The sequence below is a fragment of the Micropterus salmoides genome, unplaced genomic scaffold (genome assembly GCF_014851395.1).
Source record: "Micropterus salmoides isolate LMB-PRFRI ecotype aquatic unplaced genomic scaffold, ASM1485139v1 Ms_hic_scaffold_2328, whole genome shotgun sequence".
In the NCBI taxonomy this organism is placed as follows: domain Eukaryota; kingdom Metazoa; phylum Chordata; class Actinopteri; order Centrarchiformes; family Centrarchidae; genus Micropterus; species Micropterus salmoides.
The window spans coordinates 1-18000 of record NW_024041516.1 but is presented as its reverse complement, the minus strand read 5'-3'; the positions used below and the strand labels follow the sequence as shown (position 1 = coordinate 18000).

Sequence of the window (18000 nt, the reverse complement as noted above, 5' to 3'; positions counted from 1 at the left end):
AATAAAACAATTTTTATAACACTAGACTTGAAACACTACAGCTCACTCAGAATTTTCCTCTGCTTCACCACTGAACTATGGATTAGTCCATTGTTAATTAAAGCTTTGTTTCTCTTGGGTCAATACAGATCAAGATGAAGCGAAGGGACACACCCCTTTCTAAGCAGCAGTCTACACCCTCCTTTGGGAAAGGTGAGTAAATACTTAATGTTTGGTAAAACATAATATACACAGCCACCTAAACATACATACAGAACAACATAACAACTTAAAATGGTCTCGCTGAAGTAACACAAGCAGAACTCTTACTTCCACTTATTAAAACCACAGTATTGTGCCACAGTTCACCAAGCATCTGTTGACAGTGTTGATAAATCCATGTGACAAACAAATCCAGCTGTGTCATTGGTGCTGGACTAAACTGCACAGTACTTTACATTCTTGCTTCAATGTCCTATTCTCGCAATTACAAAGTAGGAAAATGAGTCATCAGTTGGCAACTTGTTATGAAGAGTTAGTGACTTTTCAACAAAATATTAAAGGCAAAATGCTGTTCCAGTTTTATGTATTGCAGTCTGAAACAAACTGTATTAAAGAGCTATATATTTCAGGCAACATGGAAAATGTCTACACTTACCCAATGCATATTTCAAAGCAGAACTATATCAAAAGCCAGATGGTTTTGCGCCAACCACACAAACCGGTTCCACTAGTTTTCTGTGAGAGAAGTCTGTGAATTCTCCATACAGTTTTCCAAAGTGGGTAATTGGATTTGGTTGAAGATAATCAAACACATTTTGACTCTTATCCAAGAGGCTTTATCAGTAGTGTGTGACAGTACATGAATTTTACCTCTGACTCTTACAAGTTCTCTACTACTTTTCAGTGGAATCAAACATATTTAGACATATTTGGTTTTTAATTTGTCTAACCTAGCTAAGCAAGCTAACTAGCTTCACACAATGCCGTTAGCTCCACCATCTCGTCCAAATATGGTCACGTCTGGAGCGCCCTATCGGACAAACTCAAGCAAGGGCGGGAAGGGGGGTGCGGAGGGTGCTGCAGCACCCCCTAGTGACGGAGAGGAACAGTGTGCAAATTACATGTGCAGACTAATGACCAATGGCCACTATATGACAGCATAAAATACACCAGGTTAGTGCTGAATTTAGAGGATGCTCTTGATAATACAGTGTAGTAATTTGACATCAGCCGCTATTGCACTGTTTTGTCACGACTATAGGAGCTACATTGGTGTGATGCTTGGATCGGCTCTGACAATATCTGAATAATCATGTACGCACAAATCATCCTATGGCCCCCAACACAACTAATTATATTCTCATATTTATCCCACCTTTACCTGTCCTTTTAACTTTCCAGGTGATTTCTTTATTGTGTTGATGTACGAGTGTTTTCATTAAATGTTTCCATTGGTGCAGTAATGTCACAGCAAATAACCTAGGACATTTATGCAGCAAAACTAAAAACTGTAGTTATAAACTTGAAAGGATAGACAGAGGAAACAGAATTCTACTTTTAGCTTCTGAAATAATAAAAAGATCAGATCTGAGTCACATATGAGCAAAAAATCGGATTTGGGTAACTTTAGCCTGCACGCTGAACATAGCCAAAGAGACAAACATGGGGAAATAAGGTCCAGTTGAAATTACCCTTTAACATTACCTTACAGCCATAATATTTAATTCCCTCCTTATTGGCCCATCTCAGATAGCCGCTCACATGTTTGCAGCCAGTTGTGACATACCAGCTTGGATTAGCAGCCCCTGTTACCATGACACACTCAAAAGCCTAAAATAGAGAAGGAGAGGGTCACTCAAGACAGCAACAACTAGCAGCTGCATTATACATCCAGGCACTGGACCACCTAAACAGCAGAGCAAAGCCTGACACAGTCAGTCTCATTGTAGATACAGACCAGACCTGACGGCAGTCTTGACAGTGTCAAGAGGTTTCAGCAACACTTTATAAAGTTCTCACAGAACCGGCAGGAAGTGGCCCGCAAAACAGTGGAGCCACAAGCTAAGAGCTAGGGAATCCAGAAGAGACAGAAGCAGCAACGAGAAAGCTGAAATACTTGACTCAACAGAGACTGAAAGAGCCAAACATGGCCAAAATCACAGCAGAAGGTAAGAGACAGACAGCGTCCTCTACTGATTACAGAGCTGCGTAGTGACACTGATGCAGCGTGATGACATTTGCCAGTTAAGAGGCTCATTCAATGTCTACGGCCTGAGGTGGTAAGATTTGATGGGCGATTGACTTTCTGATTCTGATAATTCTGATATAAAACTGACAGCTGAAACAAAGGGGTGTATATACTTTTAAACATTTTAATAGATGTAAGAAGCCCTGTGACAGGTTACAACCAATGTCTATTATTCCAAAAAACAAACGGCATCATTAAAATTTATTACATATGTTAAAAGACCCTCCCAACATACCCAGACTGCTTTGTGTAGGTCAGGTTTCTATAATGGGGGATGTAGGTCAAGGTCATCCTAGAGGCTACGCAGCTGTTCCAGTACGGAGAGTGTACACATGCCACAAGGCTGATCAGGAATGATGGCTTCCGAAATGTGCTAGCCAAAGAGCAGGCAGAAAGTTGTCAACGTGAGGGCAAATGTTAATGGGTTCATCAGTGTAGGCGCCAAGATAACTCAAAGTTTGGTCAGCTGGATAGAGTAGCATGTAAACCACTTAGGATGGCAAGTCTGCAGCAGAGACTTCTGCATTTTGATACAGTGGTTCTGCACATCCTGTCTTTTGTTTGTTGATTCAAATACCTCCACAGGGACTGTTGCTGGAACTGCTCAAGTGACCTAAACTGGCTGCAACATTAATATTAACAGTGATAAGAATAGCCAAACATCTACTTAATGGTATGTTGGATGGCAACAGTGGTTTTGGGGGATTAAGCAAGCAGGCAAAGCTATTTAAAAACACCTCTGCTGTCCTTCATCTAGTCTAATGAAAATATGAAATCACAGGGTCTCAAGTTTCAAAATAGGACCCTAGTTCATGCCATGGGTATATGAGAACTAGGTCTGTACAAATAAACATTTCAGTTTTCCAACCAAAAGGTCTAGGGAACAAAAATGATGGTATGCTAATAACCACAGTTCTAACAACAATGGGTCCTACATTCCTTTTCCATTTACAGAAATAACTAGGGAAATCTGAATGTGAATTATCAGGATATCTATCTGTTTGTCAGTCTGGGAATGTTTACTTAACTGTTCCAAAGTTGATCTGGTTTAGAGTTTATGCAAAAACACTTACACATAAATTGAGTTGTACAGAAAAATAATTTTGACTGACTTGCAACATGCAGCAACAATGAAAAGCATGACAACACAATCAAACTCAAAAGGCAATCAACTGTCAACTAAAAATCTACAAATCATGCAGTCATCAATACAGATAAATAACGCATACCTTTTATAGCACTAAATGGCATGATAATGTCATGCTATTGGATTCAATGCAACTAGATTGATTTGAAAACCGTTGCACTGTTTCACAAACAAACCGATTAATCCACCAGCCACCAAATAAACTGTGGAAGCAAGATATATTTAAATGTTTTCTGTGTTGCATACCATTCCCAGTGCTGTGTAATCCCAGAGACTGTGACCGTTGGGATTGAGAGGTGATACTGTCAGTCAAGGACACACTGATTTACTGTGACCTTCCCCACACGTTGGCAAAACACGTTGCCAGCACTGAAACACAAGTCAGCCACTCAAGACATGTTTACTGGTGTGATTTAAGAAAAACATGCCAAGTCCATTCCTTAACCCCCTGCCTCAAATTCCCATTTGCTGGTTTCATGTTTGTTTACAGCCTACAGCTAAGATAATGTTATTTCTCCTCTGCCATATTTCATCACACTTAGAGATGAAATACAACATGCTAGCAAGTTACTCCGATTCTAAAGCCATGTAATTACATTGAAACTGTAATCTCAGTGGTAAGTACACAAACATAACGTAAGACTACTTCAGTAAGTACTGCTAATGAGACAATCTGTCACAATAGAGCATGCATGTAACTTCTGTAAATGAATCTTTGGCCAGCACCAGTGAAAGAAAGTTCTCCTTTCCACTGAATTCACCACCTAACATTAAAACTATTAACTATAAGGAAAAGACTTGATCATAATTGTCATTTGACATAACCCAGCATTCACTGCAGTCCTACATTAAATGAAGCTCTGTACCCAGAACTAGTCATTACCATCATTGCAAATTATAACTTATATTAAACATTTCTAACCCAACCTTTCTTGGCAAACCAAAAAAAACCCATTTCCTTTAACCCAAATCTTTCTCAACTTCCTCAGAAACGCCACGGCTTTTCCCACGATTGTCAATAAATGAGGTGGATGAGAAGGTACGTCAGTTGGCAGAGAAGGTGTACGCCTCTGCCCTGAAAGAGGAAGACAACAAGAATGTTATGGCACTGTTCACCGTGCCCGAGGACTGTCCCATCGGTCTGCATGAGGACAAGCAGCGGGCACTGAGAAAGGAGCTGGCTGAGGAGCATTCTCAGGAGACTGCTAAAAAGTAGGAAATCGATCAAATATGCCTCTATTTGCACAGCATTTTCATCTTAAACCTCCAAGCAACAACAAAGTGGACATTAGGCAGATGTAAGCATTGGTTTGTTAGGAGGGTAATACTTGTCCTCTCTTGTGTCACTAGGAAGAAGAGTTTCATGTTGAAGCGTTCACAGTCGTTATCTCTGAACTCACCTGCAAGCTGTGACTGGCCCCTGTCTGTGGTTTCCCCAGTACTCCCCCCAACATCACCTGAGCCCAGTCTCCCAGAGAGCTTTCCAGAATTCCAGAGAGTAACCATCAGTGGCGATTACTGTGCAGGGGTAAACATGATTAAAACACATCAATCATTTAAAAAAAATGGCTTTACATATAGAAATTCACATGCAACAATTGGACAAAAGAGAACAGCCATTGTAGAGATCCAGTGAGGCTGCAATGGTAATTTCACACCCCAAAAAAACAAAAGGGGAAGAGATTTTTACATTCTTACAACTTTTAGAGAAATAAAAAGTTTAGTCTAAGGGTATGAGAGGAAAGGCTGTTTTAACCCAATTTTAAAGGTTTATTCTCTGTACAAATGCAGAACAATACCCAAAAACAGGAATGATAAAACTGTCAATCAAGTTAAATAACAGGTTTGACTCTAGAAAAACACATAAATGAATCGAAACGATTATGAGCAGGCAGCCCAGACTCTCCTTAAGAGAGTGTACACATGCCACAAGGCTGATCAGGAATGATGGCTTCCGAAATGTGCTAGCCAAAGAGCAGGCAGAAAGTTGTCAACGTGAGGGCAAATGTAAATGGGTTCATCAGTGTAGGCGCCAAGATAACTCAAAGTTTGGTCAGCTGGATAGAGTAGCATGTAAACCACTTAGGATGGCAAGTCTGCAGCAGAGACTTCTGCATTTTGATACAGTGGTTCTGCACATCCTGTCTTGTTTGTTGATTCAAATACCTCCACAGGGACTGTTGCTGGAACTGCTCAAGTGACCTAAACTGGCTGATTTCTTGGAGAAGTAAAATGCAAAACTAAAAGCTAAAACTTTTCTATGATCTTTCCAGATCACAGTTGACGATTATGAGCAGGCAGCCCAGACTCTCCTTAAGGCACTATTCATCAGAGAGAAATACTCCAAACTGATATACCATCACTTCCCCAGGACCACTGCCCGCTTTCTTCGCAATGCTGAAAATGAGAAGTGGCGGGAGGAGGATGAGGTCTTGCCAAGTAAGCATTTTGAGAATTTTTCCTCACTGGAAAAACTCTATGGGTTAATACTCGTGCTTTTTTTAATACATAAAGTCTTTACTCTTTACAAGCTTGTAGAGGGTACAAACCTGTGTACATAAAAACCTCAAGGTAGACTTAACAACTCCAAGTTATGTTCCCGCAAGAAACATCCAATCACCAAGCTTGAAATCTTTTTACATGCCGCTAGGGCAGGCGGAAGCTAAGATAATGGTGTTGAGGAAACTGAAAACACTATTCAGTTTAAATTTTTTAAATTTTGGGTTGATTTCAGCAAATGTGTTTTCTTATCAACTGTAACGATGATGCGTTTAGAATTTGCTACCACTCTGATTCGAGCTTCTGATCAGCCTGTTCTCCATGCAATAGCATCCAAGGCTCATGGGAATTGCCCTATTTAGACCCGTCCACCACGCCAAAATGGCATACAGAAAATTATTTCTCATAAATAATTCAAACTGTCGGCCATAAAAAACCTATGGGATTGTTATAACATTGGGGAGTGCCGTGTTTCTATGTTGAGAAACATTAAGAATATCAATTTAATGAAAGAACACCCCTCCCACTTCGCAACTCTATTAGGGGTTAAGTACTTTCATGCTGTACATGTGAAAACTGTTTTCGTCAGAATTCACCTTCTCAATCTCATCATTTTATATTTTTGCGATTATCATCATCTGCCATATATGTAGGATTAGTGGAAAATTGAACAGACCAGGCAAATAAATTACATTTTGTTTGGATTAGTGTAAAGATTGCAAAGTCTAACATAGGAACTAAATATAGTATGTTTATAAGCTCAAAGGGTTAGAAAAAATAGTGTACAAAAGAACATTATTTTAGAGTTGGGATTCATAGACAGAGTGCTATGAAAACACTCCCTTCTGAACGGAGAATAAAGAGGAACTGCTTTATTCCTCGTCTCTAACCACAGCCAGTAAAAAGTGAAGCTACAAGTGTAGTTCGTTTAGAATAAACAGATGTCTGGATAATATGCATAAACAACAAAGTAGCCATTTCAACCACCAAAGCCTACAGGAACAGAAATTTCAGCAGAACAGAAATTTCAAGGAGAACACATGGTATTTTACTGTCGGGTGATCTCAGAAACATGCGGTCCAACCACTGTAATCTGCTCTCACTCAGAGGCAAAGATGTTGACAAAATTTTAAGAATGTCTCACAGATTAGGGGCCCTATTAAACACATCACTTTTGTTCTTTACATCATAAGACAGACTTAAATGCTACTTACGGTTTAAGGTGGCAAAACGTATCGTAATATCACAAACCTGACAGGGATTTTTACAACTTGGAGAACAGTAACTGTTTAGCATTAATCAGAATAAGCTTTATTGCAAAGTATTAGTTTTTTTTACAGGAGGACTTTGGAGATAAGGTGCTACATGTAAACAAACATACAGTTCACATAACTAAATGTAGAAAAGTAGAAATATGGAAATTAGGCAAGTTATAAAAAAAATTTGAAGGAGCACTCTGAGCACACAGTCGAGAGGAAAAAAAAAAATCAACTCTGGCAGGGCAACGAGAGAAATACCGGTACTCCAGTCACTCTGTGACAGACATCGGGCAGCAGCTGAAGCAGTAATACAGAAGAAAACTGGGAGAAGATAAGGTTTGGCGCGCTGGCCATTTAATGTTAGCTGTATCGGCCCCTTTTGTTCAACATTCAAATTTTCTGATGTGCTTGTCAGTCACTTTTCGTGACCAATTACAGGCTGGATGAGGCGCAACAAAGATTGAGAGATGAGCCCAATGAGGGTGGTGTCATCCGCAAACTTCAGAAGCTTGGTGGACTGGTGACTGGAGGTGCAGCTGTTAGTATAGAGGGAGAAGATCAGAGGAGAAAGAACGCAGCCTTGAGGTGAACCGGTGCTGATGGCCCTAGAGTCAGACGCATGTCTTCCCATTTTCACGTGCTGCTTCCTGTCCGACAGGAAGTCTGTGATCCACCTACAGATGGAGTCAGGCACACTCAGCTGAGAGTTTGTCCTGTAGCAGGGTCAGGATGATGGTATTGAAAGCAGACCTTCAATCCACAAACAGGATCCTGGCATAGGTTCCTGGGGAGTCCAGGTGCTGGAGGATGTAGTGAAGGGCCATGTTTACTGCATCGTCTACAGATCAGTTGGCTCTATAGGCGACCTGCAGTGGATCTGTGATGGATTTAAGCTGGGACAACACAAGGCGCACAAGACATCCTCATTCTTCATTGTCCTGGCAGAAACTTATATAGGCTGTCACGGCATCAGTGAACTCATCCAGACTCTTGGTAGCAGTCCTGAAAACATCCCAGTCAGTGTAGTCCAAACAAGCCTGAAGGTCCTCTACAGCTTCACTGCTTTGATGTCCTCATCACAGGCTTACTGAGCTTTAGTTTTTGCCTGTATGCAGGAATCAGGTGGACCATGACGTGGTCAGTGTCCCAGTGCAGCGCGGGGGGGGGCATGTCCTTTTGGGCTGCGCGCTCTCTCAGATTATTTTCAATGGTCTTTTCAAGCCTTTTATCATGGTAAAATAGCTATATGATGTAAATGTCTTGAATAGTGTCTCCAGATAGTGTGATACTGAGATGAGTATTCCTCATTTGCCATTTTATTTAATCCCATCGTCTTTAGACATTTGGCCTTGCCCTCGTGAAGGGGAGGACCCATACTCCATGGAGGGTATTCCTGAGGACCTGAACTATGAGCTGCAGATAAAGGATGGAATAATTCATGTTTACAACAATGCAGAGGCCCTGAAACAACAGCAGCCTCGCAGCCTCCCTTACCCAGACCTTGAGACCTTTGCCATAGACCTGAGCCAGGTCCTCGCAATGATAGCTGACGGCCCAACGTGAGTACCCAAACGTTTTGAATATCCTCAACAGTAGGTCAAATTAACATTTTACACTTTTTTACTTCGTATTTCACAAAATAGTGTGGCTAGTTTTCCCCTTCCTAAACTGTGGGGGACAGTAAAGTTTGTAAAAATGGAAATATCCTACATTTTCCCACGTGAAATGTCTGGCTGATCTTGTTTTGTGTTGCATCAAAGGAAAACCTACTGTCACAGGCGGTTGAACTTCCTGTCCTCTAAGTTCTACCTTCATGAAATGATGAATGAAATGGCTGAGACAAAAGAGCTGAAATCCGTTCCACACAGAGACTTCTACAATGTCAGAAAGGTTGGTTGGTATTTTTCCATCTAGTTCAGTATGCAGTGCTACTTCATCCTGAGCACTTAGGCTGTTTAAATTATTTTTAAACTTTACTGCCTTCAGTCTAAATAAACTTAAGTTAATGGATCTACTGTAACTTGTCCAATAAAGTCATGCACATTGTCACCATTTTTCCAAACACAGGTGGACACACATATACACGCTGCTGCTTGCATGAACCAGAAGCATCTGCTGAAATTTATAAAGACCACATACCAGACAGAGGCAGATCGTGTGGTCATGGAGAAGGGCGGTCAGAAGCTCACACTCAAGGAAGTCTTCAAAAACCTAAAGATGGACCCCTACGACCTCACCGTAGACTCTCTGGACGTGCACGCTGTAAGGACAAATTCATAACTGTCAAACGTTTTAAAAAGCACAATTCCAGTAACATTTATTTAGCTAGAGTGTCAAGGCCTTCATCAGAATTACCTTGTATAATTGATCTAAAATGACTGTCCTTGAGGTAAATAGATCAGGTAATCACATAACCATGTGACTTCAAGAATTAATTGGTCATTTTCAAAGAGCTGCTGCTCATTTTACTAACCTGTGCTTTTTGACACAAGGATACAATTATGGGTGTTCATGCATTTCTTATGGTGTTATGCAATCATTTTCTACATTCCATGCAAGGTCCTCTTAATGTGTAATCTGAAAATCAATATAGTCACTTTGTTGAAATGAGAATGTGCTCATCAGTACATTAGATTCACACTCTCTCTCAATTCACTGTCCTAGGGAAGACAAACATTTCATCGGTTTGACAAGTTCAACTCAAAATACAACCCTGTGGGAGCCAGCGAACTGCGAGAGATTTACTTGAAAACAGACAACTACATCAATGGAGAATACTTTGCCCGTCTCATCAAGGTGTAGTATGAGTTAAAGCGGTGATATCACTTAAAGGCCCTGCACAACAGTGTTTTCATTTATCTGGTCAACTTAGATTTCTGCTTACGAACTGCACAGAGCAATAAGAATGACAATGAGTTATGAAAATATCAGTGAAGCAGTCTTCAAAAAATAAAATATAAATAAGACATTTTGAATCATGACATTGCTATAAAAGGACATAATATTGTGTATGTGTTTTCTAGATATGGCCTCCGTGCCAAGCACAGATGCCAGGAGCTTTTTATTCCCATTACCTTTTTTTGTGCGCATAGTGTGTATGTTTGAATATAAAACCGGAACACAACATGTCTCAGCAGAATTGTTCTTGTGTCCATGAGCATACAATGAACATTACAATAGCTTAAAATTTCAGTTTTCCTATAGTTTTATGTGAGCGTTTCCAATGAAAAATATGTAATTTCACATCATATTGGGCCATTATTTTCACCACAACTCTGAACAAATAGTTGGGGAAAGCTAGAGCAGATAATAAACAAACACACAAAGATCAGTCTACTGGGGAGGAACTACAACCATTAGATTTGGGGAAAGTACTTTGGTTGGTTATGATGCTCTCCAGTGATTTTACATTTTACAACAAGCACAGCATGTTTTGACCATCAACCCCTAAAACGATTTTAATATGACCTCAGAATTATTACAGATACGATTGTTCATGTTTGACCTTTTGTGTCTTCATTTTACAGCTTGACATTTATCTGTATAAACATTATAATAAAAAATAGGCAACATGAGAAACCACCTCCCTTCTGAGGTGCATTTTATTTGCACATTAAAATCCAAAAGGAAACATCCTCTCTTTAGCTTGAAAGGACTAGTTTGTATCACTAATTTGCTTAACTAACCTAAGGTCCCCCTGTCACCTCCGTCCTTCTTTTACTAACAACCACTTTTTTAGATTCATCTGAAAAATAAATTAGGACGAACCAGTCTGTACCACACCTCAGAGTTACGCTGCCCATATAACAGGATAAGAATGAGAAGCGAGCCAAGCGAAGAGTGTTACCATGCTCGCAGTGTGCAAGTGAAAATTGGTAGCGCACTGATATGATTGTCTGAAATTTTAGTAGCTCCTGAATGCATATAGGGAAAACAATGTATCTGTGGTTGTACTAACTTGAAGCGAAAGTTCAAGTGTCACTTAACACATACATATACCTTGAGATAGTAAAAACAAATCTGTACACAGCAATGATGTGTAGGGCTTTTAACTTTATTTAGCTTTTTGCCTTTTATTTTCTCCTCCAAACATGTATATATTTGTTTATAATATGGTTATCGTAAGTGTATTTTGTAGCAATATACCAAAGACTTGAATCATCTATCATAACTGGTTTATGTTTCAGGAAGTGGCCAAAGATCTGGAGGAGAGTAAGTACCAACATGCTGAGCCACGTTTTTCGATTTACGGCCGCTCTGCCAGCGAGTGGAAGAACCTTGCATCCTGGTTCATCCAACATAAGATGCACTCACCGAACATGAGATGGATGATCCAAATTCCCAGGATCTAGTAAGTGATCAGTAAAAGCAGAGGAAACTGACACAGCAAGCATTTTTTTTATACAATAAGATATAAACACGGTTCTACTAACACAAAAGGTCCATTTAAATGTGCTGGGGCTCTTGTAAAGAAGACATATTTTTAAAAGCCACATAACAAATGTAACAAAATTATTGTAGCCATGCCAGTAAGACACATACACGGTTAATGATAAACCAATCTTTTGAATGATTAACAATGAATTAAAACCATCATATTTGTGTTCAGTTCAGAATTTCTTTGAGTTACAGATTATAAATCCTGAGTAGACGAATTCTAAGAAAATACATTTTTATAGACTGTCACAGGGTAACAGATGTTTTTTTGATAAGGTTCAAATGGTGGTTTGAAAAAAGGTACTTCGCACAGCCGTTTGGTCTTGGTGATGTCGAGCTCAAGGGAGCTTTCCCAAAATTTTCGGACCAGAGTCCGTTTACGTGACGTAAACTGCCAAACATGAGCCTGAGTCACACTACCTGGAATAGTGTTGATATTAACATCTTACATCTAACAAATATAAAAACAAACGATAAAAAGTCAGAAATCTTACACACAAACACACAGCACATGACACTGAGCCACTGAGTTGTTCTGCCATCGTTTTTTGGCAGTGTTACCAAAACGTTGCTTCTAAACCAAAGGTTTACAATCAAGTTAGGAATAATTACATTACTTAATATACTGTTATGAATAAGCAAACAATTGCTTGATGTTTGTGGTGTTTGTCGGAAGATGAGCTGAATTTATTCCTTTTGTCTTGCAGTGATATTTTCAAGTTGAAGAAATTACTTCCACACTATTCCAAGATGCTGGAGAACATTTTCCTCCCCCTCTTTGAGGCTACAGTCAATCCGCAAAAGCACAAAACAATGCATGTATTCTTGAAATATGTAAGTACTTCTATGAAATGTGGAATCTGAGAACTTTAGAAGTGAAGTAGCATCCATTTCTGTTAATTTTGCTCCGTGATTATTCAGTGATATTTGACACTTTTTTGGGGGAACTGACTGAGCAGTATACAGTAAAAGAAGTTGAACTACTTCTTTCTGCACTGATGGAAAAAAACTAATCTGCTGACATTGTCTGTGTTGTCCTGTAGGTCACAGGATTTGACAGCGTGGATGACGAGTCCAAACACAGCGACCACTTGTTCTTACAAAAGCCCAAAGCCAGAGGAATGGACAATAGATGAGAACCCTCCCTACACCTACTACCTGTTCTACATGTATGCCAACATCATGGTGCTCAACAACTTGCGCAAGTAAGTCCCTGCATGTTGTGATAACTATTATGCAAAGGATTTCAGGTTTTATTGACATCGAATGGCAATCCAATTCACACCTCAGTCATATTTTACTACTGGTAGTGCATAGTATCATATTGTTCCTCCACAGGGAGAGAGGACTGAACACCTTTCAGTTTCGTCCCCATTGCGGCGAGGCCGGCTCCATCACCCACCTGGTTTCCGCCTTCCTCACTGCTGACAACATCTCCCATGGACTCAACCTCAAGAAGGTGCAGTCCTGAATTCATACTAGAGTTTGACACTTAAAACTTCTTAAATCCTTGCCCTTTCCCCAGGGACAAAAACACCTAAAATAACATACAAATGAATCAGGTAAACTCCACAACCATTACGCCTACATAGATATTTCTGGTCTCATTTGATAGATTAGAAACTAATCCATTGTAAGTAAACTTTCTGTTACCATTTCAGATGCAATGGAGATGCAAAAAAGGAAAATATAATATACATACATTTTTACAGTACATTTTTACATCCAGTAAAGTTAGGTAGAAGTATTTGCAGCATCACTTCCTCAGATTTTATGTATCATAGCAATCAAAGCAGTTGGAAAAAACGCTGCACCTCAAAAACACCCGCTAGCGCTTCATGCTGGGCGTTTTCAGAAGAGCAGCTGGCTTTACATAGCAAATAGTTCTACCTAACTTTACTGGATGTAAAAAACACAGCAGAGTACTTGCTCTGTATGAAGAGAAGGTTGAAGCAGGTAGAGAGGATGTACTCGTTGTCCCGACACTCTACTCTTCAAGCACAGCGTTTTTCCCCAAAGTTGAACATTTTTCCACTCTTGGCGACCGGAAAAAACACTCAGCGCCCAGCTCCTCGTCACGCTGCTGGCGTTTTTACCACCTTGTAAAAACGCGGCACTCCCATTGGAATGAATTGGGAAAAAACGCTTTGGACACGGCCCTAAATTTCAGGAAGAGTCTAAAATACATCATTTAAAAAAGAGATACTCAGCGGTCTCCATGATTTGGCCATGTTTACTATTTACATATTGACTGTTTACTGGGAGTAAACACTATTTAGTTCCATGTTACAAATAACATAAATCTAAATAAAAGGTGCAGTGCCCAGCAATTTTGAAAGAATTTATGAAGCGGATCTACTGTAAGTTGAATCATTATGCAATTAATCACTTAGCAGTACCCTGAGAAATGTACATGTATGAAAAAGCCCCTCAAATTAATATATAGCATTAATCACATTACTTTGATATCTACACCTCTTCCTCTCAGAGTCCAGTGTTGCAGTACCTGTACTACCTGGCCCAGGTCCCCGATCGCCATGTCCCCACTGAGCAACAACAGCCTGTTCCTGGAGTACTCCAAGAACCCTCTACGAGAGTTTCTACAGAAGGGCCTGTGTGTGTCACTGTCCACTGACGACCCCATGCAGTTTCACTACACCAAGGTCAGAACCACAGGAACGAGAATGGATCATATCATATTCTCGCCATCAGAATCACATTAACCTCCAACTTATTTTGCTCACCTTGAGTATCACTTTAATCAATAATTACCAACTACAGCAGAATGAGGAATTTGTCTTAAGCTGATCATACACAGCAACTTTTAGAGCAAGCGTTCAAAACATAGTTGGACTTGCCACTAGCAAGACTGCCCAGCAACATTGCTCAAAAAGTTGCCCATCAGCTGAAGTGACAAGATAAGACACATCTGAGCAACTAATTAAGTAATCAGTGTGAATCTCATGCACAGTATGTGGTGCAGGAGTAACAAGACTTCACTTATGGTAGAATGAAACACTAATACATAGTAGGTAGGGCTGCGACTATTAGCGTCCATCAATTAATCTGACAATTTTTGTTTCAATTGGTCTATGAAATAGTGAAAAAATGCCAATCACAATTTCCCTGAGCCAAAGGTGATGTCTTCAAATGTGAGGTTTTGTCCGACCAAAAGATCAAAACCCAAAGATATTCAGTTCACCGTGATACATGACAAAGAAGCATAAAATCATATATTTTGAGCAGCTGGAACATGAGAAATTGTAGCATCACTCTCATATAAAGTATCCATCTACATATCCCCTTTAATGGGAAACACATTTTAACCCAGATCCTAAAATCAAAATTTGTCACAAATGTTCCTTTTAACCTTTTCAGGAGCCGTTGATGGAGGAGTACGCCATCGCAGCCCAGCTGTGGAAGTTGAGCACCTGTGATCTGTGTGAGATAGCCAGAAACAGTGTACTGCAGAGCGGACTCTCACATGAGGTAAAGTCCAACTTTTTTGTGGCCCCCAGCCAAAACCTATATTTGAGAACTTAACCTTTTTTTTGCATGAGCATATAACATACACTAATATATCTTAAGAATTTTGACTAATATGTACTGAAAAAGACATTTTACAGTTGAAAAACAAACGTCTTAAGTTCTCTCTGGTAGACGAGCTGTATAAAACCTTTCCCTGAATGAGCTAATTACTGGTCAAACTACACTGTGTACATTTACAGTATTAGCCCCACCTGCATTATAATGAGAAGCACTTCCTCTTTTGTACAGTCCCAGCCTCAGTTATGCAAACGTACATAAATTCTTCTCTATCCCTTGCTATATCATAACGGTTGATGGAACAGTTCAAAATGTTGAGGCCACAGAACCACTACCTGCTTTGGGGGAAAAAAAGAGCCTGCCACATACTGAAAAGGTTTTCATATCTGTCCAATACATCTTTTCCTTTCACCTTTTCACTCACAGGAGAAGAAACACTTCATTGGTCCCAACTACCTACAGCATGGACCGGAGGGCAACGACATTCGGCGAACAAATGTGGCCCAAATCCGCATGGCCTACCGCCATGAGACACTGTGCAATGAGCTCAGTTTCCTGAGCTCAGTGGATGCAGTGAAGACAGGTGCTGGAGCTAGCTCAAATGAGTAATTGACCATGGCACAAATTGTGCCTGAATATTTCCTCAGGGATGAACAGGCATAGGATAGGCAGCACATGCGTTTTTGAAAAAAAAAAACATTCTTACAAAACATCCTGACCAAGATTTGAAAAAAAGGGGTTCTTACATTGTTGACATTGGTGCAGAAATATGGGGTGGTGTACTTCATATAGCATGATAAAAACTTAATTTTTAGACCATTTTTGATTGTCATGAACTTTGCCAATCACTGTGTGCTTAGTTTTATTGAGATTGAGGTTTATTTTATTTTGAAGGGTGTGACTTGTGCTTGTGTATTTAGATGTATGAAAAGGCGCCACAAAGCCTGACTTACACGTGCAGAAGCAGAATATAAAATTATTTTCTCTGAGTTTTTTTATAATTGCAAGGTTGGAATTTGGTGATTTTTTTCCTCCTGTCACTTACATATATGCATGTCACAAAGTCCTTTATCTGGACTATAGATAGGTGAAGAGTAAAATAAATAAAATTACTAAAAGGTTACAGACAGATTTGCCTTTTTGCACTGTACCATTGCAACAGAAGTGAATGAGAGGCCAGGCAAATATTTAAGACAGGTGCAAGTGTGAGCAAGCATTAAAACTAGATTTGTGGTGAAATCAGTATCACAACCTGTTACAATCACAACTGTGAAAAGAACAACTGATTATATTTGTTATTTCTCAGTTTTATGTAAATAAAGGCCATAATGTTGTTGCATCTCTTTTTTTCAACTCAATTTGTGCTGCCTACAGTATGTCCATGACGTTACCCATCATATAAATTTTGTCTGAGTTGAACCAACAGTAACACATCCTTTAACAGTAATCCCTTGTCTGCTAACAACAACCAAGAGAAAAGTTTCAATTCCATACACAAATTTCATAAAATTTTTATGATCAAACACTGACTTACAAGTGCTTACTTTCAAAGTCCTAAAAAAAGCAATGAACGATTACATATTTTTAATATTTAAATGCATCTTAGCTGCTTTTCAATTAAAACAAAAAAGCTAACTTGCAATGCTAACTGACATGTTGAGGGAAATTTTCACATTGAGGGGGAGGTTGTTCAACTAACTTAACTACAACAAAACATTTCTCCCTAATGTCCATGTAAAGTATTGACACATTTGTTGACTGGAAGTTGGCCAACGTTAGCTAATTTTAGTGTTAAAAGATATTGAATGTATTTTTTTTTTTTATTTAAGACAGACATTTGGAGGATGGTCTTCTGTCCACGTGCCTCCAGTGTTATCTGGTCTGGTCGGTTTATAGTTTATTTTAATAAACCACGAGCAAAATGAGGAAACTTAACGTTGATAGTCTATCAAACGTCGTCAGTACTTACATTTTTTTACACTTCAGCGGGCAAAAATATCAACATTAGCTAAATACTAATCAATTAGCTAAATTAATGAGCGTGGATTTCCCAATCCCGCAAAGATAATGTCAATCCCCCAGCGGTTTGTTAGTAACTTAGTTAGCTTAGCCCTTAACACGGCCACGAACAAATACGAACTTACCGGTGGGAATATGAACTTCTCATTGCCCCATCAAGAGGTACAAACTCGACCATGTTGGGTTGGAGTAATGTAATGAGCCTAGACAGTAAATTACTCTTAGGTTGAGGTTATGTGGATATTCGACAGACATTCACTCCGGATCCGGTGTGACACCAAAATGTGTGACCTATCAAATTCTGTGACCCAATGGCAAGTTACGCGCCAGAGGCTTTGTTGACGATGTGAAACAGCTGCAGTTGGTTGGGTTTAGGCACCAAAAGTACTTGGTTGGTTTAGGGTTTAGGCACCAAAAGTACTTGGTTATGGTTAGGAAAACATCGTCGTTTGGGTGTAGTCACAGAATCTGATAGGTCACAGATTTTGGTGTTACACCGGCGGCGGCGTCTTATCATCTCTTCCACCTGCGTTGGCAGTTGGAGAACGGTTAGCTCACCTCGTTCCCCAGAGCTTAACCGTTGGGGTTGATTTAGGGACCATCAATAAATTACTCTTAATTGACACACACACAAAAAAAACACAGATCCCTCCCCCCAAAAAACCCTTCATGCTGACTTGTATTGAATATTTAGTGAAAATTATTATAGAAAATTATACTCAATTGACCAAATTAATACGAAAAATTACTACTAAACTGGACAAATAAGACATACCTCTTCATAATGGATTCTAGTGTTTCTTCTATTTTATATTAATATTGTTATAATGGCATTCTTTTCTGTAGCTTACATATGTGACCAA

The 18000-nt window shown here is 39.6% G+C and overlaps 1 pseudogene; it reads left to right on the top strand.

Moving 5' to 3' along the window:
* The first annotated feature begins 1734 nt into the window (after positions 1-1734).
* Positions 1735-16457, top strand: LOC119918648 (annotated as a pseudogene).
* Positions 16458-18000: the final 1543 nt, after the last annotated feature.